Source organism: Nannospalax galili, unplaced genomic scaffold, assembly GCF_000622305.1.
Source record: "Nannospalax galili isolate Female #2095 unplaced genomic scaffold, S.galili_v1.0 scaffold63, whole genome shotgun sequence".
In the NCBI taxonomy this organism is placed as follows: Eukaryota; Metazoa; Chordata; class Mammalia; order Rodentia; family Spalacidae; genus Nannospalax; species Nannospalax galili.
In genome coordinates, this window is record NW_008355272.1 from 5226000 (window position 1) to 5236480 (window position 10481).

The following is a 10481-nucleotide window of genomic DNA, read 5'->3' on the forward strand; positions in this document are numbered from 1 at the left end:
GGAGAAACAACAGTATATATGCGTGTGTGTGTTTGTGTATATGTATAATCAAATATTGTATAGGTATTCTTTAGATCACTGTAGCAAAATAGCTGATCCAACTTATAAGTAGGAAAGTTTTATTTTTTTATTTTTTTTGGTTCAATTTTTTAGAAGAAGCATTTCGTTATTTTTACTCACAGTTTTGAAGGCTCTAGACATGGTTAGGTGGCCCAATTGCTTTTGGGCCTAGAGTAAGATAATACATCATGTTGGGCATTGAGTGGTACTGTGAATTGTATCCAGGAAGCCAGGAAATGAAAGAAAGAGGAATGAGTCAGCAAGGACTCCCCTTCAAAGATGTGCTCCCAATAACCCAGCTTCTTTATGCTGGGCCACACTTCTTAAAGCTTCTACGACTTCCAGTAGTGCCTCTGGTGACCTAGCCTTTAACTCATGGGCATCTGGTTGGAAGATTAAGATCCAAACTAAAAAAAAAAAAAAAATCCAAACTACACCATTTTCCAAAGTGAATTTACAATCCTTTCTGGCAGCCATTTTCAAATGTGCAAGTAATTGTCAACCATATTTAGCCTGGAAGCAAAACTTAGGAGTCATTCTTTTGAGCCAGCTGCAATGAAGACAAAATGTTTCAGGAGCTCAAACTAGCACTTCCTGGACGGAATCAGGAAGCGCTTCCCTTAGACAACAGGCCAAGGTGTGTTCAGGCTGAAAACCCCACTATGAATGAAACCTTCACAGGCAGTGATTATGAGAGTCAGGCTTTTTTTTTTTTGATTCCCTTGACCAAGAGTGCAGGGAACTGGAAATGACTGGATACCGATTTGTTGAATATGATGAATGAGATAATACCATTATTGTTCTTAGTAAGCAATTTTAATTTTGTTCGAAATTTTCTAATTTTCTAATAAAACTTAGGAGGAAACTTACATAATTTTCTGCCTGTTTTATCTATAGAAATATTAAATACTTTCAAAATCATATTATCAGCACTGATACCAACATTGAGTTTTTGTTGCCTATGTTTAGAAACTTACAAAATAATAAATAATTCTGAAGCGAAATTTTTGAAGCAAGGTACAGTCAGAAAAGTCTACCTTCACTCTTACTCCCTTTATGCATTTTCAACCTTCTCCAAAGTGGTAACTTGTTAACACTTCTATCATTTTTTTATGTTTAATATCAGAACATGTTTTCTATTAAAATATGAAGAAAATGTATGTGCATTTTATGTGTACTGTGGGGAACTCTAAGTTATGAGCCATGTTAATAGAAGACAGTGTTTATGCATGAATTATTTTAATGACTTACTTTTAATTTTTATTTGTGTATTTGTGTATGCTTATTTCTCTCTCTCTTTCTCTCTCTCTCTCTCTCTCTCTCTCTCTCTCTCTCTCTCTGTTTACAGAGGCCAGAAAAGGGCATCATATCCCGTAGAACTAGAGTTACAAATGGTTATGAGTCCAACATGGGTGCTGGGAACAAAAAGCAACAAGTGCTCATAATGGCTGAGCCATCTCTCCAGCCCCATATGCATGCATTTTATATGTCCTCTTTTATGTGACTAGTTTCATACTACAACATTTTCTCATCTTATTTTTCTACATAACAACATATCCAAGAGGCTGCTGCCTTCAAGGCTGTGAAGACAGTCTTCATTCCTTTTTATAATGACATAGAATTCCCTTTGAGATATCACCATAGTTTATTATGCCCTGTTGATAAACACTGAAGAAAATTCCAGTCTTTCCTTACTATAAAAACACTTTGTTGAATACCCACATGCACATTTCTTTTCATACTTTTGGCAGTGCATTTTTAAGATATTATCGCAGATTGGGGATAGCTATGTCAGAGTGTACATGTTTCTAAAATCTTGTTAACATAATTTGGCTAGACATAACCCAACTGTTCCCACCCATGGGGTTATACAGCTTTGCATTCCTGTCAGCCATGTGTAAGAGTTCCTGTTTCTCCACAGGAATGCCACAAAGTGTGCTGCCAAACTCTTAAATTTTTAGTGATTCAACATATTATGAGGAGAATGGAATCCTAATATCATTTAATTTTTTTTTCCTTAGGAATGATTTCGAGTTTGCTTAGAATTAAAGATTCAAATTTATATATTTTGTTGATAATCTTTTCATAGCCCCTTCCCATTTTGCTTCATAGTCAAACTCTATCATATAAATTTTTGTGCAGATAGCATGTTTACATAGGGAAAATATAGACAGAGGTGGGTGAAGAATACAGCATTTCAGGCTAAAGAAACATGGCAAACACAGATGTTAGAGAAGGGCAGCTTGAAATATATTGGAAAGCAGTCTCCATCAGATTCTGGTGGAAGAGTTCTTACATTCCCCATTTTATACAACAGCCCTGAGTGCTGACCCCTGCTACCCGTCCAATATTAGTTTTCCCTGTAAACACCACTGTTCTATGCAGTAGTATCACCTCTATCAGGGCTTTTTTTTTTTTTTTTTTTTTTTTTTTTTTTTTTTTTTTTTTTTTTACCCCAGCTATCCTGGAACTCACTATGTAGACCAGGCTGGCCTTACGCAGGTGCCCATCAGGAACTCCAAGCTATAATAGTAGTATCCTAGCTCATGTGAGTGGTGGCTACACATGTGTATGGCTTCTAATACACTGAACATGTGTATATCTTATTGTATGTAAATTATCCCTGGTGAAATTCATATCTAGGCTTTATTCTGCACTTTATTCTGCAATATTCTTCATACTTCAGAAAGTATGTCATACTTTCTGAGTGTTTATACTGGGAACCTGTATGTCTAGCAAGTTCCACAGAAGAAAAGCTTGAAAATGAGCTGTTCATATTTTGTTGAATTACCGATCTGTTCTTATTCCAATGCCTGCTTATTTTGTGCTCGTCTGGAATGTCTTTGGATATGTGAACAATGCCCTTGCATCTTCATGGTAAAGTTCATGTATTAATCTTCTGCTCTTTCTTTGTCATGGTTACTATGGACTCTATTGGCTTTAATTCTACTGCAAATTTAATATTATCATACTTCTATTTCTACTATAACCCCTGCTTACAATATATACTTATACTATAAACACATGGTACTATATGGACATTTATAATGTAGATGCTCACTTGATCTAACACAGCTATTCCCAAACAAAGGGCAGCACTAAGGGCAGAGATTGTATGATCCACCATAGTGTTCTCAAATTCACAAGAGAGCACAGAACACTTAGAAGACGTTCAATAGAGAGTCCTTAAATAAATGACTACAATGAAGGAACGCTTGGAAAGAATAACTAGAGGTCCAGGTTAAGAGAATTTTCTTGAAAGTCATGAAAGTCAAAGTGAAAAGGTGATTTTTTTCTGTATTAATTCTTTTGTAAAGGTTTATGGTTGTGCTCATTCATTAAAGGATGCCAAGCAGGGTCACTGGACCCTCACCTGAATATCCAGCCACTCTTCCCAGCCAACTAGTCCAACCTTGGAAGACAAAAGAAAAATGAGGAAGAACCCAATAGAGGGATGCTTTTGGAAGCCCTTGTCAAGAAACTCCAATGGACTCTCATATGAACATTTGAAAATTGCTCTGTTCTGACTTTTTTCTTGTTCCCTGTCTAGAACTTGTAACGCTAATTCCTCTTGCCTTTACTTCTCTTTTACATCTCCTATTCATGATTCATGGACTTTCTTTTCCCCTTAGAGACAAGAGTTATGCAATTTGGGAGTCTTTTAGATAGACCCACTGAAGGGGTACTCCAATTGCCTCACCCCATGTCCCTGTTCAGCATGGAAGAAGCCAGAGTGGTCTGCGTCCCGATTCCCTATTGTCAATTTGGGTAACCTCTTCAGAGGATGGCATGGTAAGAATAGGAGGCAGGAATTGGCTAGGCAGTTAGGGTAAAAAGACCCCAAAGAAATGTAGCCAGTTTCTGGGCTAAAAGTCAATATATCCTTTGGCCTGTTAGCAACATACTCTGTTCCAAAGGCCAAAAATTTCAAAAGTTTTTGGGAGCTTGTATCTAATCCTTAAAAGATTTTAGGGTTACCTCTTCAGAGGGGGAAATGTTGGAGAGGAGGGAGTGGGCATGGATTTTATCGAAACACCTTAAATGCATGTATGAAATTCTCAACAAAGTTTTTGTAAAAGTTAAAAAAAAGAATATCGCCAAATATTAGAAACTGTACTGACTACAATATGCCATGTTTCTCAATTTTTATTTTTATTTTATGTGTATGAATATTTTGTCTGCATGTATGTAAGTGCCCCATGCCATTTAATACCCACATAAACCAGTACAGGGCACTGGATCCTCTGAAATTGGAGTTAAGGAATGGTGGGTGTTTGTTAGCTGCCATGTGAGTTCTGGAAATGAACCAGGGTCCTTGCAAGAGCAGCCAGTGCTCCTAACCTCTGAATCATCCCTCTGGTCCTACAGTGTGACTCTTATGACATTAAAATGTATGCAGTGAGTATTATTTTATTCTGAAGATGAAAAACTGAGACTTAGGTCAAGGTTTTTCAAGGCCACCAAGCCTCAAGTCAAACCTGGTCTGACCTCAAAGAATGCATTTTTAATGCTAAGCCAGGACCTCTCAGTATAATGAGACTGAATACTTTCACTGAGAAGTTAAGATGCTTGGGACTTCTGACAAGGTATCCTGTAAAAATCTCATTCTCATGCATGAGTCCAACACAAATTGAAAAAAATAAAATGAAGAAGACTGGACATTTGTTTTTAGTCACTTTTCTTTTTTAATAAGATGGCATCGCTGAATAGTGTTTTGCATGAGAGGCAACGAGGCAGCTGGTGATGGCCAGAATTAAGTGAATTTAGTGAACCTCATAGCACAGAATCTGGAAAGTTGCTTCCAAGCAGAGACACATCTTGGTGTGGAATTGGGGAGACCCTGAAAAGTAGCTCCTCCTACAGAAGCAGTATGGATGGAACCAGGCAAGCCCGAGGATTCTTGCAAAGGTAGCAGTCAGGAAAGTCACTCCACATTCCCTATAATGCTATAGGACTAGGTAGAGAGAGTAAGGAGCAATTCTGGGGACTTTCCTTCCTGCTAGGTTCCCAGTGAAGGGAGAAGAAGGTGACAGGTCTCTTCCACCAGGGAGTGTAGTTGGTGGCAGTGGAACCTGGAAGCCAGAGGAAGCTGGCTGGTGTTGAAGACTAAGTCCGTGAGCTACGCTAGGTAGCCAAGTGGAAAATGAGGGAAAGAAGGAGACAGAAACTACTCATGACTTTCAAGTGTTTGTGTGACAGCAAGTGTAGATTTCACCTGCAGCCCAATAGCTAGGAGAAACTGAGGGAAAACAATCTATGTCAATCTGGGGACTGACGTCAATCTCCTTAAGAAGCAATAACTAGTCTTTTAAAAAGACATTTTTTTTTTAGTCTGGGGAGATGGATCAGCAGATAAATGTGTTCTAGCCTGATGATCTGATTCCATCCCTGGAAGTGCAAGTAAAAAATGTCAGATGAGATAGCATGTGTCTGTAATACCAGCCCTGATAAGGTAAGATGGGTGGCAGGGACAAGAGAACCACCTGGAAGCTAGTAAGCCAGCTACACAGAACAGCAGCAGAAGCAGCAAGCAAGACTGTACCTCAAGGCGGTAGGCGAGAACAAACTCCAGAAAGTTGTCCTCTGACCTCTATCTGCTTGCTGTGTTGTGGCATATGCACATATACACATACATACACACACATTAAAAGAAAAGGTGCTTTTTCATGACTAGACTACCTATAAATGGACAAATGAAATTTTAGCACACTTGCATAATGTGTTCATTACTTTTAGACTGTACTAAAGTATAGACCTAGAGCAAATGTTGAATTTAGGTTCTGGAGAGACGGCTCAGCCGTTAAGAGCACTGACCACTCTTGCAAGAGGACTCAAGTTCAATTTCCAGCACTCACATGGCAACTAACAGCTGTCCATAACTCCAGTTCCAGGGGACTCCAATGCCCTCTTCTGACCTCCATGGGCATTGTATGACAAGGGTTCACTTACATACATGCAGGCAATACACTAATATACAAAAAATAAAACAAACAAATAAAATATATAAAAATGCTGAATATAAATGTTAATATTCATAGAGAGCATACGTCGCTTAACTTTCTCATGGAGTCTGTGGAATCTTGAGAAAGCAAAATGGAATCATACTTTTGAATATTTCCCTCTTGTCCTCAGACCTAAAATTACCTGTGAGAATCCCCTCTGCTTTTGTTTTGAAAAGCCTGAATGCTCATTACTCTGTAGATTATTGCAAAGTGTCTCAAACTCCGATATGTTTCTTACTTTGAGCTATTTATTGCAAGATTTTTACTAAACCATTACACAAATCAAATTAACAAATTTTAAAGGTTAAGTAGCAAAACTATTATGGCCTGCTTTAGCATGTTATTTAAATATTAAATGTATATCTAAACATTCTGACTCTATTTAGTATTACTGATCCCTGAGTGTACTTTTAATTTATTGGAGAGAGTCATGCTTGCCATTCACTAGAAGGAAGCAGTCTGGTGTGCAGACTAAAGGCATTGACTGTATCATCCAGACCTAGGTTCAACTCTTGATTCTGCTGCTATTCATCTGTACGGTCTTAGACAAGGTTATGTTAAGATGGTAAGATTGTGGGTGTTTACCAGCAATAGTAAGTGAGACGATGCATGTAAAAATACTGCTTTTAGTCTCTCGTGACATGAATGTTAACAGCATTCTACTGTAAAGGACACTTATTAAGGTAATTATTCACATTAGTTTCTTCAAGATTCAGGATAACTGTGGTACAGAAATACACCCAAAGGGCAGCTAGAGGCAAGCAGTTAATTTCTGTTGAATATTTGCTCTAATTCATCTTTCTTTAAGCTCTGTTCTTTTTTTTTTCTGTCTTTTTGAGACAGAGACAGGGTTTCCCTGTGCCCCAGCTGTCCTGGAACTCATTATGTAGACCATTCTGGCCACGAACTCACAAAGATCTGCCTGCCTCTGCCTCCCAAGTGCTGGGATTAAAGGCATGAGCCACCACGCTCTGTTCTTTTGAGTTCCATGTCCTGTGTTATATCTACGGGGTTCTCATTGTACTCCTCTACAGGACTGTTTTGGTTTTTCATGTTACTGCTTTTTCTCTGTGACTTTGACGTGGATTTCTTTTGTAGTTTCTGGTTCTTATGTGAGATTCAAGCCTTCCTTTGTTGAGTTTAGATCTGCTCTTTTTTGTAAACTTTATGTGTGTTTGTGGTTTACTTGTTGGGCATGAAAAGCTGTTTGGTCCAGGTCTTGGGTTCTCTCTTCTGATTTTATATTGGAGTGGCCAAATTGCTTTTGTCTTGCTGCTCAGGAGTTCTCACAGAGGCCCAAGTCAGGTGAGGATCAGATGCTCTCAGGCTTTCTTCTAAGGTCTGTATCCCTCCAGGAAAGATGCTGGCCTCAGGAATTTGAGGGCTGGGCAGGCCTGGAAGCAGGCCCCAGGAAAGATGCTGGTCCCCAGGGATGCAATGGGTGATGGGGGCAAGAAGAGGCCCAAGGGCTCCTGGGGACTACAGGGAAGAATTGGGTTGGTCTGGATGCAAAGGATCAGGAAGAAGTGGGGATTCTGGACTAAGAGGCCAGCCCACGGGTCTGGGGTGCCACGACAAGAAATGGGCCAGTGCCCCTGCTAGGATGAGAGATGGATGGAGGAGCTGGGAGGGTGAATGAGGCAGAGGGAATCAAGGCACAGTGAGCACAATGGCCAAACTTACCAGGCAAGCTGCTGGCTCTGAGAACCTGTGGGGCTGGGCCACCCAGAGATGCAAAGGGAGGTGGGGACTAGAGGGAGGAATCGGGTTGGTCTGGATGCAAAGGATCAGGAGGCAGTGGGGAGTTTGGGCCAAGAGGTCAGTCCAGAGGTCTGGGGTGCCAAGACAAGAAATGTGCTAGTCCCCCTGCTAGGAGGAGAGATGCGGTGGGGGAGCTGGGGTGGTGAATGAGGCTGGGGAAGTTAAGAAACAGTAGCCAAACTTACCCAGACAAGCTGCTGCTGGCTCTGGGAAGCTGTAGGGCTGGACTGCCCAGAGATGAGGTCTGTATGCTTTAACCAGTATTTCCCCATTTCATGTCTGAAACCCTGGTAAATACTGTTCTATGACTTCTTCCCTTTGATATTTTTAGGTTTTACATATTAATTGCATCCAGCAGTACTTGTCTCCCCATATCTGGCTTATTTCACTTAGTATAATGTCCTTCAGCTTCGTCCACATCGTTGCAAATACTTGAAATTTGCTGAATGGAATAGATCTTAAGCCTTCACATATACAAGCACACAACTAACGATGGTTAGCTCAATTTCGGGGATCACAATACAGGCATGTTTAAATAAAACATCTGTTGTATACCTTAAACATCTGCAAATATTTTATGTATCAATCATATGTGAAAATAAAAAGACACACCAAAAGGTAACAAAACCCAATATTTACTAACTGCAGATACCAGGGTTCGGACAAACCTAGAAAGAATTGCCTCTTTGTCAAGAGCAAACACAAAATGGAGACAAAATAAAATTAAAAAAAAAAACATTTTATGCAAAATGAATACTAGTAAATTTTTTTTTCAAAATTTCTGTAACTTAGGAAATACCATCCAATTTTGAGATAAGAATATCATTTCATTAAAATTGCAGCCCATGTTTTTCAATGATCAGATTTTGATTTTCTGCTGTTTGATTAGCCTGTGGCATCTATACTGAAATGTGACCTGTTAATTAATCCCTGAGTTTCTTCTCATATTAATTTGTGTCTTAATTTGCCTTTTTAAAAAAAACAGGAAACTCTGAAAAATAAGTAGCAAGGACCAAACTGGCATCCTGTGATGGAGTCCTCATTCATCTTTCTCCCTGTGCTCTCTAACTTGGTTCCACAGGGCCAGCCACTGTTATTTCTAGTATGGATTCTCATTAGCTGTAGACTGTGAGGGGCCTTACTGACCTCTGTTGTCACACTGTCATTTTTTAAAAAATTAAATTGCATTTAACAAAATGTGAATATAATATCACAGGGAAAGAGGCAACCATTTTCTCTGGAATTTCATAGTATTTTGTGTCATGCTATGAGGAAATTAATTGACCTAATTTCTAATACTGTGAAACACTCTGTGAATTAAACCTCTAAGTTGTGCTTTCTCAGATACTTTCAGCCCCAGCTATGTGCTCCACATCTGGTTCATTTTAAAGAGAGTAGCAATGTTAGCATGGGGTGAGTGAGCAGAAACCATGTCTTACTGAAATACTAGAGCACCAAGGTGCCACTGTGGTGCCCAGTTATCAACAGGTCTTTAGTACAAGTGAGGCAACCAGGAAATTGAGTTAATATTTATGACTGGATTCTATAACTCCCATGACCTTTAACACAAATATGGACTTGAGCTACAAAACTGAATCCCAAGAGACTCGAAATTCAGGATTGATTTGGTATTACCATGACCATGATTTGTGTATTTATGCACATAATATATACATGGTCTCATATGTGGCAGAGCTTGAACTCAAGTGGCAGTCGATGGACATGGCAGGAAAGAACAACCAGCAAATTCACACGTGTGTCTTTGATTAACACTTCCATTTCTAAAAATAATTGTTTCCATAAAAGACTGTTATAGTGACAATGTGCTCATATATTTTTATTTTTTGTTAAAATGTTGGAATTCTGTAAAGTTATATAAGAATTAAATCTTGACTATTAAAAAGTTAATATTTTTCAATGCTTAACAAGCAATCAACACATGACAATTTATTTGTAATAAATTTCAATAGAAGTATAGATAACTTGAAGATGGATTTAAATATTTTCAATATAGTTAAAATATTAGTATTAAAAAAGTTCATGTCACAACTAATATATTTAGACAGTTTTTATATAACTGTGTAAAAGAAATTTCAAGTATCACTATTGAAAATTATAGGAGAAACATAATATTCCATAAATTAAATGACTTGTACAGACTTCATTCTTAGACAATTTGACGCATTCATTCTGTGACTCTGGTTTCAGTAATTCTATGTCCATGTATTCAGCTTTAAAAAATATAGGGGGGACAAAATTTCACAGGCATGCAAATTAAAACACTTGTCTATTACAACATTAAATACAAAGTAACTGTACATTCATAAATATTTGTTAAATATACAGAGTGAGCTTTTCTAGTAGGTGATTTATAGTTTTATACTTTTTTTTCTAAAATAAATCACATTTTTTTTATTCTTATTCTTTTATGAAGATAGTTAAAAATTAATGAACAAGAAATTAAAGAGACTGCGCTGCAATTAAGTTAGAATATTCTAACTGAAAAACAATTACTGTGAAACTATTTACATTCTCATAGAATTATAAACATTTATCAAGGAATACTTTACAGCACAACTTTTTTTTTTTCATACAGAAGAATTCATTCCAAGGCAATTGACATTGAGACATTTTCACATGCATTTCTAATCTCTATAT